This window comes from Neodiprion lecontei, chromosome 2, assembly GCF_021901455.1.
Source record: "Neodiprion lecontei isolate iyNeoLeco1 chromosome 2, iyNeoLeco1.1, whole genome shotgun sequence".
Lineage (NCBI taxonomy): Eukaryota > Metazoa > Arthropoda > Insecta > Hymenoptera > Diprionidae > Neodiprion > Neodiprion lecontei.
Genome location: NC_060261.1, coordinates 30,642,756 through 30,659,391, shown reverse-complemented (window position 1 = coordinate 30,659,391; position 16,636 = coordinate 30,642,756).

The window sequence follows — 16,636 nt, the reverse complement described above, 5'->3', positions numbered from 1 at the left end:
GTAATATGCGCATCCTGATGTTAATAATGAAATTTTCCCCATATATACGGATAGTTACAGATGACAGAAAATGATTGAACAAAAAATGAGAAAAATATTCAACGAATAAAATACGTAATTGGATAATTACCGGCAGCATAAATTTTATACATAGATCGATACGTGTAGAAGTTCTTTAATATTACAGTGGCGCGACTACAGAATCTATTATACCTGCATACACTTACCGATACTCGCCAAACGAGATTAAACTTGACAGTAGTTTAACGAGCCAGTAGCGAATGAGTGAACTTTTAACGTGCCTCTTACTTATGAAAAAATATCATAAGCCCGACGAACAGGGCATGAGCATGTGTGTAACGTACGCCTGGATATATAAAGCTGAAAGTATATATTTCTATGCACGTATTGCAAATTATAATTTACATACATACACGCATACGTGCATACAGACGGGCAGGTATGTAACGGTAGGATAGCGTTCTCCGATCTCTTGTCGGTTTATAACATACGGGTAGAGATTCGCAGCTTATTCGGCTGTTGCTGTGCACTGCTAATTGCAAGATTCGTGAACGGTGCAGCAAACTAAAGATGAGGATCACAGCCTGATCGTGACGCACGATAGAACCCGAGCGAAATTTTCTGTTGCCGAAATATTTATTTCCCCGCGTAAATGTTATTTTACTATCGTAAACATATGCAGATTGGGATTTATTATACATTATATTACGCGTTAAACTCCCCGTAGGTATATAATATGTATGAATACGTGTAGAGAGTGTTGCTGACGCTGGCAAACAGCTTGTCAAGTTAGAATATGATATTTATTTCGGAACTCAACTTATTGCTCGGCGCATTCCGACAACAACCGCAGTCTGTAACGTCAAACCTGAAGAGGACCGGTCCTTAAAAGCAAAATATTCGCTTCATCGGACGGACAAGACGCGTCGAAATCTCTTATGCGTGCGTACGCATACGTATGTGTACAGGTATTCACGTACACGATGAGGCGTCTCAGAACGCAAATACGGGGCCTCATCGAGTCGGTAATGTCCGTTCATAAATTTTGGAACAGTCAAAATTATACACATCGACATGTTTTGTGAGAAAAAAAATCTTCACATCGCTATAATGATATTTAGAAGTCGTTCTATGCTGTGTAAAAAATCATAAATACGATGTAGAGTTTCGCATTTCATTTTTCTTATCGTACGTTACACACGTAATAATAAATATTTTGGAAAGTTTGTGTGATTTTCTTGAAGACGACAAAGAGGTAGAGAAAAAGATCTTTTTCCGGTAATTCGTATCGGGTCATACGGAATCACGATTTGAAACGAATAGCGTATCTTAAATCGAAAATGAATTCGCAGTTTTCATAGCGATTATTTCATTTACAGACGAAACTTTTCGTCGAATATTAGAAAAATTCACCAGCTACGTGAATGTAAGTTTTATGCAGCTGAAAATATATAGATAAAATCTGATCACTCGATGCAGTTGCAAAGTAACCTTAATTTATGCGTAATGTATAAAACGGAAGGTATCAAAATTTGCTAAATATGATTGTCTTCCCTTTTTCTCAGACTACCCAAATAAAATATCTTTCTTCGCATTATACAAATCTAAACATTCTTAAATTACCAAACCATTCCCCCACTCTACGGTTTCCCCATTGCTCGACAGCCTGTGATGACACATGCATACATACATGTGTGTGCACGTGTGTGCATACATATTCCTTAAACAAAAGACATGTAGTAGATACGCAGGTAGATAGGTATACACATATGCGGAGTGTGTGTTTTCGCATTAGGTAGGTATAACATACTATATTTCATGTGGGATGATCGAGACAATAGTTTGCAGGGCATATTTTCCTTTCAATACGGAATCAATAAGTGCGCGGTAGTTTTTCTCTACGCCTGCAGATATTAATCTTTAAAAGCGAATGTGTACTTTTATTCATTATTATTATTATTTTTTTTTTAATTTCCAAGTTTAATTTCCGATACGTCGATTTACAAATATGGCAAAAACGTCTATGACGCGTTCCTCAGCAATGTTGTTTCATCCTGACTTGTGTCTTTCGATTAGAAGAGTATGTATTACAGGTATATAAACGGGATTCTCGGTATACGCGATCGGGACAGACGGACATACCTATAACGCGTAAGCCGGCGATTTTGAGTTTATAGAATAAAATATTCTCCTTGTGCGACGAACCGGCAGCGAGGACTGCATTAGCTCCCTCCCCCCCCCCCCCCCCCCGGTGTGTCCGCTCTGCCCTGCAGCGTCAGAGCACAAAAACGGCCTGGCCGATTCGAAGGTCGGTGAGCTCGGTATCATTGGCGTAGTCTTTCGTTTAGCATACGCTTATACACCATGCATCTTTCGGCTCCTTTGCCGAGCGGATCTGCCGCGCGAAACGAACCTCAGCGAAAGTAAATTACAGGCTTTTCATTACGCGCGAACGTTTGTTCTTCTTCCTAAGCGCGTAAGAATCTATATAAACTAGGCGAGATCGATAACGAAACTCTTCAAGACGTGCGGTATCGAAAAATCGTTTTATCGGAAGGACTCTTACCGCACACTGAAAGGGGGAGGGATGTTTCCCGAGTTGGAATTATCCCGGGGTTAGGTTTTAAGTCGTTAACTCGTCCAGGTAGGTCGGTCTAGCTATACGATTATCGCCGAGCGATCAACGAGATAAAGGGCGATGTAGATACCGAGAAAGAATGCACTGCAAGCTAAGATCGTGCGAAAAATAGCTAAGAACGGTGAAATTATAATCACGTGGTAGGTTTTTTCGGGAGTGTGCAAAGTAGCGAATGCGTGTACCGCTACAGTCTGAAAGTAGGTATGAAAGAGAGGAAAACAAAGTGTGTAATACATATACCTATATATCAACACACGATCGGGAAGTACCGCGTGAACAAGAGTAACACTCCCTCTCCGTCGCTCGGGTTGCAGTACGATGAGTAGAGTAGTAGGCCACGTGCCGCTCCGTGCACAAGTTCCGCGACCCAAGTTGCTCTTTTTCCTTGCCTCCGATCTTTTATTTCACTGCAAGATCAACTGTTGGACGGTTGTTTCAGGGGCAAATAAAATATAAAAGGGATTCGGGTGTGCTGCGTCAGTGCGCGGACCGAAGACCACCACCACCCTTCCCCTCCCTTCTCCTCACTGCTCTTCTCTTCCCTGCCCCGTCGGTCCTCCCTCCCCCCTGCCCCTCCGCTCCCTCTTCGCGCGCTCTCCCTAACCTCCCCGCCCCGCCCCAAATCTTGCCGGCGAGTCCCCCTCCTCCTCCCCCCCCCCCCCCGCCATCTCAGCCGTCCCTTCCTCGACGACTCGTCATCCCACCGGTCCCGAGCTTTCTTGATCGTCGCGACGCGTCGCGTTCTCAACTTCTTAATTTTATGGCTGCCGCTCGTGTGTTTGGTCTATTGCATACGGATACGTATATACGTGTATGCGGGGGAACCGAGTGTTTTGTTCGTTTCGTAGAAACACAAGATCCTCTGTTCTGTTTCGCATTATCGACGATAGAATTGATTGTAACGTAGTAGCTTGACGGTTTTTTTTCATTTTTTTTTTTTTTCGACCTCCCTCTTTGATACTTGATGGCGGAATAATTTGTTCACATCCGCATCGTTCACCGTTTATCGATAAAATTTCGAGCGAAGAATCGAGCAATCTTTGCTTTCGTACGTTGTAGTAAACTCGAAGTATTTTCCGCGAAATGTGTACGTTTGGTGCCGAAATCGCGATGTTTCTTTGCATTTCGGTCGCACCCAGGAATGAGTCAGAGCCTATTTGGATAAAATATCAGATGCTTCGGCAGCAGTTCACGGAGAATGCTGAGACGCTGCTAACTACAATGAGTTTCATTGATACTACTGGTCACGTTAATAAAACTGGCGTAAATAGGCGACTTTGTTTATGCGGCCACCTGCAGGGGCGTTAGACCTGTTCTTTTGGGGATAAACCAATTGTATTAGGGGATAAGTGGAAACTACCAATGGTTGTACCGGGCAACCTACCGCGGCTGCGTCCGAACGAATGCCTCCCAAAGTATCTATAAATAAAAGCTAGAATGAAGAGCAGTATACTGCTTTCCCACGAGAATAAACAGTTTGAGGATTCTGAGAGCACGCCGGCACCTGTTTATTCAAATTTATCTGCATTATGGGATTTCTAACCCGTACTTATATGAAGAAAAAATCGAAGTAGTAATTTAAAAAAATTAACCGATTTCAGTTGAACGACTGTTGCTCGACCATATTTTGCATTTTCTTTTTCTCTAAGGCTGTTTTTTTTTTGTTTTTTGTTTTTTATCATTGAAAGAATTTTTCGAGTATCGATTCTAAACAATAAACATGTTGTACAAATTACGGATCACAATCGGTCATACGTTCATTAATAATTACACGGCGGCATTTTAGAAGCATATGTTACTCGTTCGACAAACAATCGTCGATGTAACTTTCGAAACTCTTAATTGGCGGACGTGTTTTGACCGTGGGTAAAGAATCGGTTGATCGATATACGTGGTTCACCGGTGTATGATGTATACCTGTTCAGTAGGTAGTAGAATGGGGAGAGGCATATAAGGTACAACGGACGACGGGAGGTAAGAGTATAAGAAAACGTGATAAATGCGGCTTGTAAATAAGTTTCCACTACAAATGTACGTACATGACTATATCAAGCAAAAAACACGGATATCGAGTCGTTGACAAGTGCAGTACAATCGTCTACGTTATACCCCTCAATTACCTCGGACGGAAATTAATTACAATCATTCCTATACCCGCGGCCAACGTACCAACGTCTCGTACCTTTTCTGATAAAACGAGGTGTCCACAAGTCGGAAATCGCCTCAAATTAGTACTAGTACTAGTATTTTATTTACTTTCAAATTGTCTTCTCTCTCCCTTTTCTCCCCTTTTCTCCCCTCGTCACGTTATAACCGATTAGAAATACATGCGCACAAGCAGTTCGCAGATCGTTTCTACTTTCGCGCGTCCTTGATCCTTGAAAATTTAACCGCATCGCCGGAAGTTAAATGTTTTTGATATTCGTTAATTGCGTATCCCGAGTCGCGTCCCATTATCGACGACAGCGTAATACAAGTTCCCCTCTGTCTATCCCGTCTTTCGTTCGTTCCTTTTCTATTTACAGGTAGTGCACGTTCTACACAGATACATCATACGTGTCCGTATTATTATCTCGGCGAGGATCGGGCGAAGAAGGAAGATCAAGTGGCAAGGTGCCTGATTGAGAAACGCTGTAACAACGAGACAGGGCGGCTCAAGGCCACACATTCCCACTCCCCCGCCAACCGCAAGTTCAAGTCAAGGGCGCTCCTCCCCCTCTCCCTTCCCGTCCAGCCGCGTCCTCTTGGTACCCCTCTTTTGCTGCCGTTCCGTACGTTCGCTCCTTCGCCCGTTCGTTCCCTCTTTCGTTTGCTCTGTAGTCCGTTCCTGCGTCTCTCTTCGTCCCCAGATACCGTCGTATACCTACTTCGTCCTAGCTACTACCATTCCACGGAACCGTTCGCCGCCGCCGCCGCCGCAACCGCTAAGGAGTCTCGATGCCGATCCCGAGGCCGATGCTGGCTGGCTGGCTCCGGTGCAGCCGCAACTTCACAAGGTCTTCCTCCTCCACCTCCTCCTCCTTCTCCTTCTCATCCCCCTTCTCCGAGTTCTGTATAACATTCTTCATCTTCTCGGGCCCGCTCCCCCTCTTCCTCACATCCTCCCGACTCCCTCCTCACCTTCCCCCATCCGCCTCCTGTTTTTTTTCTCTGTCTCTCTCTCTCTCTCTCTCTCTCTCTCTCTCTCTCTCTCTCTCTCTCTCTCTCTCTCTCGCCTCTAGGAGATCGGCGTGATCCATCATTTCTCGCGCCGTTCGAATGCTTCTGGCGCTGCTCTAGACGCCAACCGAAAAAGTTATGACTGTCAGTTTGTGACTATAATAGCCTGCTCGGCCACGTACTTATACCTCTTTTGCTATGGGTTACGCGCCTGCTGGCTTGCCATGGCGACTGTAGATATGCTGTACGTTATATTATAGAATTACGATCTCCGATTTCGTCTTTACATGTTTGTTTTCACCTTCTTTTCATCTTCTCGGAACCCGTCCTCACGTCCGCGTCAATTCCTCCCAGCACCGTCATCATCATTATCATCACACTGCAAGCAGGATGCTCGGTTAATTATTCTTTCAATTTTTCACGGTCATCCCGAATTTCAGCTCGCGCATACGATATTAGCTTTCATTTATAACACGTTCCCCGAAAGGTTCGAATCTGTTTTGCTTGTGCCCGATTTATTTCGACCTGGCTGATTTTTCGGAGCTGGTCCTCACAGCCGAACTTGAATCACGCCTTCGCATGCTAGTTTTCAGATATTTAACCCGTATCGGCAATCTGTTTATCGTTATTTATCTCGTGCGGACAAGTCGTGTATGGCTCAGAACTTGAGAAAACATGGCTCGAGACCAAGAGTTATATTTTCTCACTTGTGCCTCAAAATTCTCGATCGAATAACGACGTTATGTTTAAACTTTAAGCCGTGAACCCGATCTTAAACATGACGTTGAAAGCCCCTGTCTCTCAAAGGTTCGGTTGTCTGCATTTGCGCATTCCGAACTTGACTTTATTTTTGCCGACGAATCCTTCCGATGTACACAAATCGTCAATGCACCGTCTGAAATATTGAAACCTTCCAACCTTTCTCTTACTTTCTCTGATCTGACATGATTCGGGGTATCGACTGCAGTATGCGAGTATCCGGACTCCGTATCGACGGATAAGCATATATGTGCAATTACTCTACATTATTACCAGTCAATCTATTGCCATGTTATTTTGTGAATAAAGATTTGGCTTGGCCGTATGCACTCGTCAGTGTTTCCATCATTCGTATTCCAGATGATCAGCGTTAGAAAAATTATACGCATGTATGATCTACGTTTCGTTTGTTTGCATACAAGTTGAAATCTGTATAAATTAATTGGAATGAAAAAAGACGCGTGAATCAAGCGAGCACTAATTTAATACCTACAATATTACGCATACAGCGTAAGTCTGCCGATTGATGTAAACCGATGTAGCGATCGCAAGATCTTGGTACAAAATATAATCATTTGACATTCATTTTTAGAATTATATATTTCAGCTTTATATCATTCGGACTATTGGGGCCTCCGGAATCGCGTTACGTCCACTAGGAATACCTCCTACATTGACCCATGCATATGATAATTATACGTATGCGTACCACTGCGCTGTCAACGAACTTGCGAGATCGCATATAATATTACAACCGCAAGAAGCAGACTGATTCTACGTATTTGCCACTGGACTGGTCGATCGGGTCCTGCTGCTGAGCTGCGAGAGACTCAGGGCGTTTAAACTATAAATACAAAATAAATTATACGCTGATGCAAAAATGAATTCAACGTTAAAAGTTAACCAGGCTGAGCAACTTCCATATAGCGGATGAAGCAAAGCTGAAAATTATACCTGGGCGTATAAATTTCGTAGCTCACCTATTCACTGAGAGTAATAAATGTCAGTTTTGGTAAAGATAAATTTTATTGCTATTATTAGGTAAAAAAAATAATCCCTATAACATCCCGATGGAATATCGTTCGAAAGTGAAAACAAATTTTACTTTACGTATAAAGAAACTTTTATAAGTCACTTGTTTCATGTTTGCGTGCATCAATTTCGATGGTAAAACGTAAGTGTGAAATAATGATGAATCAACATTTTCGTACATTTTTTCATTAATTCTAAAAAAACATCGATTTTAATGTCCGAATTCCCGTCTTCAAAACTGAGCTGACAACGAGCGCCGACTAGTACGGACATGGTTATCGAAATAGTTTTTTTCTGCGAGAGAATTGCAACGCAATTTGAGGTCTACTTCTCGAATTGTTTATGCGACGTCTAGCGGTGTGTTCGCGGTACTAAAACGACCGGTTGGCAACAGCGACGGTTGGCTCGGTCTGCGCGGTCAAATTTCGAGCCTGTTCGATTTCAGAATATCCCCCAATCCATCTGAATCCGGAACTGTAGGTCCTCCATTGATTCGTTTATCAAATTAATAACATTTGCAAATGAATTGACTCATTTGCGGGAACCAAACAGGGCTAATTACGGCTAGGTTAATTTTATTCTATCCGAGATCACGTAAGTCCGTAAGGCCTTCGATAGATATTAGGTTATTTTCTTACGGCCGGTTTGAAAGTCGGATAATGCGGCGGATTTGACGATTAATTACCGGCGTTGACCGAACGGCGATCTATAAAATTCCTCGGGCTCCCAATCCCGCCAGATTCGTAAATAAGTTAATAATTGGCGTCTAGAAGCCGGGCCGTCGGTCGGTCGGTCGGTTGGTCGGCAGGCCGGGCAGCCCGGCTCCAGGAGGAAAAGTTTAACTGGTTCGAAACCTTGGTTGGGGCATTGGCTTCCCGGTATCGTGCCCCCCCGTGTCTACGCATGGATAGCAGCAGCACAGCAGCATCAGCAGCAGCAGCAACAACATCGGCATCAGGATCGTCGGCGAGCGCAGCAGCTACACACTTAGTGGCGAATCGAACCGTCGAACGAACGGAGCACAAATTTTTCTGTGCACATGCATATACATATTCATAGAACCACACACGGCGTAGTTGCATCACTCAGCCGTGTCTCTACGCGCGATGCACGTACGTAGAGTGTGTGCGCGTACGCAGGTGAACCTGTGTAGACATAACGCGGAAGCGTATTGGCAATTTGGTAACAACCAAAGTAGATGGTTTGATGTTAATTATTGTCTTTGTAGGTGCGCGCGAGTATCTCTGATCTCGTCGACGTTGCGGCGCGACTCGCGTCGTCTGGTCGCGTTCCAAGGATACAATTATTGAGAAGCCGAAAGTGCGATCGCTCGAAAATCTAACGCCTGGCCCAACCGGTCTGACTGGATTTATATGTTGTCAGGATAAAGCGGCGGCAGCTGTGAGAGACCGAGCTGAACCTCGTCCTTTGATTTTATCACTTCTCTACTTCATTTTTCGACACCGCGACCGATACATACGTCTATCCGCGTTACTTTCGGTAATTGCAACCGGCGTGTCTCCCCTTTTCGTTTAATTACTTTTATTATATTTACGGTCGAGAGGTGTTAGAGACGCATTTGTATACGCACTGTACATATTGTCATCCCTTTCGAGCACGGTATAATATATGTTATTGCATGTTTCAGAACGACCGCGAGAATCATCATATATTTATATCGATGATGATTGAGGATGTTGAGGTTCAAAATATCTGTTCAACGAATGCTTCATTTACACATAGTGTTTCGTAAAGCTTTAAAACGCGTCTGTCTATAAGCTGAAACCTGTTTCATATCCCGGCACTTTTTATCGCTATCGTACTACGTATATTTTCCATTGATTTGCTAACCGCATCGAGCGCAGCAGCCTGCAGTTAGTTGTGAGAATGAACAGCTCGAAAAGTATAAAAATTTTCATTAATATATCTCGAAGCTGGAGAACAAACACGTTTTGCAAAACAATATATAATTAACCATACTGTATAGTGTGAAATAGGTCCAACGTATATACATATACATACATGGCATGTATGATGCAAGAAATTATTCTAGTATGCATTTATAATACATTGATATTATCTGTACATCTGAAACAAAAAGAAAGGCAAACTTAAAATTGTGGAAATAAAAAAGAAATTAAATGAAAATTTTTGTATATATCTTTGTTTTTATATATATATATATATTTTTTTTGTTGTAATTTTTATTTATATAAAAAAGTGAAAATGAAAACAGAACACCCTCAGACCACAAGCGGGAATTCACGTCGTGGAGCGATTCGTGCGTAGCGATAATATATTATTAAAATTAGGAAGGTATAACAATATCCTGGTGATCTTTGGGAGACGGGCGATCCTACCACGACGTGAACACTCACGGCTGAGATACTCGTCAGTCACAAAACATATGAGACGAAAAATCTTTCACTCTCCCCACTCCCTAAATAACTATAGGAACCTGGTTCCGCCATAACTTGCATCTAGTATAACATAAAAGCTAGTAGAGACTGAGTATATTACCATGAATATATGTATAGTATGTATGTAGGTATAATTCGAAACTGCAATGGGAATTATTATTACTTTTTGTTGAAATTTCTTCTCTCTCTCTCTCTCTCTCTCTCTCTCTCTCTCTCTCTCTCTATCTCTCTCAGTCTCCTTTTTGTTTGCAACTTGACTTTCAATCACATTCGACTTCAATTTTTTGAATAACGAAACAAACACATGACGTATAATGTGTATAAAGAGTCAACAGTAAACAGAAAACAATAAACCGGTGATAACGTAATTTTTATTCATTCGTTAATCGTCTCACCCCGATGCAGATTACGAATGACGAACACGGAGTAAGGGATAAAAAAGAAAAGAAAAACAGTCAAAAAGTGGAAAAAAAAAGAATCCATCAAAACTCTCAAAAATCCAACCTGCTTAGAATTTTTTATCAAATAAATTGGCTGTACCCGGAGCTGCATCGTGCGTGATATTATATGTATGTACCTGGTCCGAGGTTTGAACAACAAGAATTTGTAAATGTACCGCCGGAAAATAATCACTCTCCGATCACACCTAATCATTGATTTACCGGAGGGAGGGGGGGGGGGGGGGGGGGGCACGATTTGCTGCTGTTGTCTTTGCCGTATTTGACGTTGTTGCGAAATTGTCCGATAAAGTATGAGACTACTACTACTACCTGACTACTGTTATTACTCAGTCACTCGTTGCTGCCTAATTTTATATAGTAATTGGTGCTTGGCACCCATCAAAATTTATTCCTTCTCATTGTAAACGACAGTGTCACATGTACAGTATATTGCACGTTCGTACGATAATGCGCACAGCGTCGAGTGAATTTATTTAATTACTCTATTAATTTTTATCTATTTATAACTGAATTTTTTTTTTAGTTTGTCCTTCTTCCATAAATTTTTTTTTTTTTCATCTTTTAAAGCTAAATTTTGAACCGAGATCTTGGATTTTTTTTTTTTTTTTTTTTTTTTTTAAATCTATAAGTACGGATTGGACGATATATACATACATATATATGTATGTATATACATACCTATATATATATATAACCTATACATGATATCTTCGTATACATTTTTTTTTAAATAAAAAAGGGAAGCCATATATATCAACTTATAACTCAGAAAGATATATATATATAACAAAAAAAAAAAAAAAAACAAAAAAAAATCGGAAATCGGCATTCTTCCTCAACGCATTGTCAGGTTTTTCTTTGTTTAATACATATACATATATACATATATATGTACATTGTATACACATATGTATCTATGTATATGTATACGCATATGTACATATATATGCATGTATGTGTTTATATATGAACCTGGCTTTGAGTCTTGCGAGAGAAAATAATTTACACGTTATAATATATAAACTTAACCTAATGTAGCTTGAGCATTTATTTGGCGAGGGAAGAAGAACGCCGATGAATATTATTTATATATATATATATATACACACAAATTATATATGTATGTATAAGTATTTCTGTAATCAACTGTACTCGATCATTATATGAAAAAGAAAAGCACAACCAACTAAATAGTAATAGTAATAATAATAATAATAGTAATGATAATAATAATAATCATAATAATAGTAATAATAATAGTAATATGTAAGGCAACAATTTGACAGGAAGTACTAAGTCCCTGTAAACGGGTTAATTTTTTCCTTTGTCGTTTACAGTTGTTCTATTTTTTTTTTGTTTGTATTCATTTCCTTTCTTTCGTTTATCATAATTAATATACAAACTGACCTAAACGTGTAACGCAGCAATTAACACCGTGGTCTTTTTGCCTTGCCACCAGATATGTAATTTCGATTGGATATAAGCAAGATTTCTATCATGATCATCAAATCATTTCTCTTTCTTCGAAACAGTTCCGTACCAATGCAACGTACATTACTTTGAATAATTTCAAATCGTTCAAGGATTTAATATTATTTACGCGCGTGTCAGTAAATATGCCGTTGGCTAAACGCGTTCAGAATAATAAAAGAAAATACCCGGAATTTGGGGATACTCATTCGCGAAAATTTGGTATTCCGATATCGGTCGATTTCATTGCGGACTAAAGCTGCGGCTCAAATGTATAAGTAATGTCGAAGAGAGCAAATTTTTTCAATTAGTTATGACAATAATGGTAATAATAATAACAATAATAATAATGAATTTTAATAAAAATCATTGGTAGTAGTCTGGTTAGTGTATTTGTTATCGACTATAGTTTTAAGACAATTCGAAAAACAAAAGTATGATAACTGCCACGGACGAAGGATTTACGGGGAACGATAGATATCCTTTTCATTTGAATAGACTTCCTTTTTGTACATTTTTTTATAGCTTTCATGCACATAATCCATGTATTCGAAATTATAAGAAATCTTATTAACAACTGAATGTGTTACCGACGAATATCACATAACTGATTTTGTGACTGCGAGCTTATAACGTATGTGTCGTAATCAATATCAATGTTCAATAAATGTGTATAATTGAAAGTGTATTATTCAAAATGTTCGACATCAAATGATAGACACAAATGATGATAAAAAGAAAAAAAAAAAAATAGGGGAAAAGGGAGAGGGTGGGCATAAAAAAAATATTCAACATAAACTTAACTGCTGCACTGTATGCAAAATACTTCTAAAAACTCTGTAATAATAATAATAGTAATGATACGTATGTATATAATATATAGAATTATACATAATTGTTCGAAGGAATAAAACAAGAATCTTTTTAAATGTATCTACAAATTGCCTAATTATATTTTCTTAATAATTTTGTAGAGTTTTTATGATAAAGGTACGTAATCATCACCGGATAACGGAATGAAAAATGCAAAATAAACAATAAACTAAGTAAAAAACAATCAATAATCTTTTCGAATCATAGCACACCATATATAAAGTACGGGTTCAGTGGCAGGATGAACGGAATTTCACGAAGAAAAAGAATTTTGACGCATAAAAAATTGAACATTAAGCACAAGATTACAAAGAAACGTCACGTTTTTACAATTTTCATGAATCTCCCGTTTTTTCACCGAATTAGGAAATGTTTTAACGATATACACTGGTCATTCCATACCAACTCGACCATCATCCGTCTTAATACATGCTTTTTACATATCATTGGCCAAACTCTAAAAGTGCATCCACATTTTTGTCCAGACTGTGTTCGCGAATAATTTGATATTTACGAAAGTGTGATTGATACCAGTCGTCTGGTCATTTGAACGAATTGAAAATAATTTTTATTTTTTTTTGGATTCCCATTACTATTGGACAGCAAGACAATATGTAAGATTTCTTCGATGTACTTGAATTGTATAAGTGTATAGCTAATAAATAGTATTTTTAGGAAGAATCGGTAAGGAAAAAATTGAGTTTTAGCAAGTAAAAGGAATCATTACCGAAAAAATTAATACCACTGTTAAAATGGATCAATATTTTCGATCGATTACTTTCAAAAATACCATCAAATAACAATTCCTCCATTCATGATTACCCCGTTAACTAAACAGATTTTTTCTAAATTGGTCAAATTTTTATATAACGCTCTGATTTCGATATTTTCTTGAAAAAATTTACAATCGGCGGTTTTTTTTTTTACAGCTCAAAACGGGTTCAGAAGCTGATACGCTAAAATGTGAGTGCATCATATAGTTGGAACAGTGATATGGAATAAAACAGGGATCATATCGGAGAAGTGGTCAGAATTAAACGTTAGCCCAATTGAAATGGGAAGTCCCATCTATACGTACGATAAATATGTAAATATTTTTTTTCCGTAGACACGAATACGTTAATACAATGCAAGAGGAAGATACAACATATTTACGCATTGTTTGTGCGAAAACAATTCAAAACCAGTTTCATGAATTCATATACCCACAGGTAAATACCATATACGTAATGTGAAAGTCAGTGTTGAAGAAAAATTCAGGCGAATAATAAATAAACAGTTGGGAAAAGATTCGTCCAAGTTTTAATTGCATACCATTGATTATTATTGTTATTATTATCATTATTATTATTGTTGTTATTATTATTCGTTATTATTATCACTATTATCATTATTGTTATCATTATGAAAAATCTATAATAATATAGTATATTTGTATGCATACGTAAACGCCTTTCGCAATTTCGATTCTTTTCACTTGGAGCTGCGCCATTTCAATATTTTATTATCTCGTGAAAAAGAATGTAAAGGAAGAAAATCGAAAATGGTAATAAAAATGTGAATGAATTTTTTCTTTCAAATATTGTTTCAAGAAAATCACCGGTACCACATCGTGTATAAATAGATGAATCTTACAAAATTTGACGAACGTATTGATATAATATGAAACAGAATTGGTGTACGTGTGATTAATTGGGTATAATGTACGAATGGTTTTTTAAACCTTGCCGAAAACTAGACGACTATAAAATAGTGTTCGGAGACTAAAGTTCAATACCTGCGGGTCGAAAAACAACTAATCGCAAGCTTGATGATGTTCAAAGCGTTTCATTGCACCTTAGAATTTCCGACTGGGAAATGCGAAAAGGAAAGACTTTCAAAAAATCGAAACAAGAAACAAATGGTACGATATGTGTAAGAGTGTGATGCGTGAGAGTGAATTTCTCATTCGTCTGTCTTGATATTTTTTTTTTTTTTCTAAATATGTAACTGGTCAAATTTATGTTACACGTATCTTCAAAAATCCGCAGAAGGCGAATTAAAGAGATGATTGAAAATACTCGCAACATTTATTACCGGATAATGCGTTACCGAAAAAAATACAAAAAATTTAATTCTGGACATTGCACCATGTAAAACTTTGTGTTGTTGCGGTATCTGGTTCGATACAACAGCGAATATATATGTATATATATATGTGTGTGTATATATATATATATATATACACATATGTACGTATGTAATGTATGTATGTATATGAAGAAAAAACGATAGGCAAAAATGGAAAAAAAAATCGAAAAAGCCATGAACACGTAGATAACTAGATACCTATTATATTACATAAAAGAGTTGGATAAACCGTTACATTTTTTTCTTATTCAGGTTTTTTTTTTTTTTTTGTTTTTTTCCTTCACGTATTTCAATTTCCAAGACACGCTATGTATATATATGTACGTGTTGAAGGCAGGGCACTGTGCCCCTCTCTTTTTCTTTGTGTGTACGACAGTAAAAATTTTTATACAGCCCGCAATAAGAATCTTAACAACCATGACGTTGTTTTTTGTTCATGGCTAATTCAGGAGTAGTAGGTGCGCGCTGGCAAAGTTTGAGTTTGAATCTGAGTCTGATCTCGCGCACGGTCCGTGAAAGTATTTTAACTACCAACTAATTTAGGAACACGTGTATGAATTTATGTATGTGTGTACGTAAGTCGTACACGTGAATTGCAACTGCGCGGCAATTATAAATTCCGTTAAAATATACATAATACGTTAAATAACGCTGCAGCAGGCAAGGAAAAAAAGAATTATAATATGAATGTAGGAGCAGACAAAAGAATAACGATAAACCCTGGTACGCATAAGATTTTTTTGCATCTTTTTGGTTCTTCGTAAATGATGTTTCATTTCGCGAGTGTCGGAGCATCCCTAGTCTGCTTACTTTCGTAATAGAATGGCACGAAAATGATCGATTTGTGAATATATATATTATATATATATAATATATATAATATATATATATTAGATTGAAAGGTCCACGAAAAAATTAGCTCGAAATGTACCGGTAAGCTATTATACATATAACATAGTCCCGGACCGTAAAAATCGATAACTTAATTTTTCTCCGGGTAGCAGATCGTTCCGCGCAATTAGCATGCATGAAAAAATGTAAAATTCGTGTATGCATGCATATGTGTATGTGTGAATGATGTATCTATGCACGTATGTATATGCCGACGTTACGTGTAGGAATTAATAGTTTTTTTTAAATAATTTAATAAGTCGTTTAGCGTGACAATGTTATATGACACGATTTAGTACTGTATCAGAATATCGATAATTGCGTATTCAATATTAACAATATACCTTTCTAAAATACGTTCAAATTACTGCCACGAGCAGCAATTCCGAGGCACTACGAACAGGCCACAACAAATATGGCCGCACAATTTTTTTTTTCTCTTCCATCCCCACATCTCTTCCTGAATTTATAAAGACTAAATAGAATGCCTATAATATAATTACAATAATATTAATGTTTATATGTATAATAATATATTTATATACATAAATATATAGGTATACATATATATATTTCTATTCGTGTACATACGTATGCATACATACATATATATATATATACACACACACACATACATATAGATATATGTGTATTATATATACATGTACTTATGCAATCGTATCTTTCACTATATAGAATAGGTAATATTATATATGTATAGATATATAGATCGTAATGTAATGTACAATAATTAGAGAGATCACACGTCTTATTATAGAAAT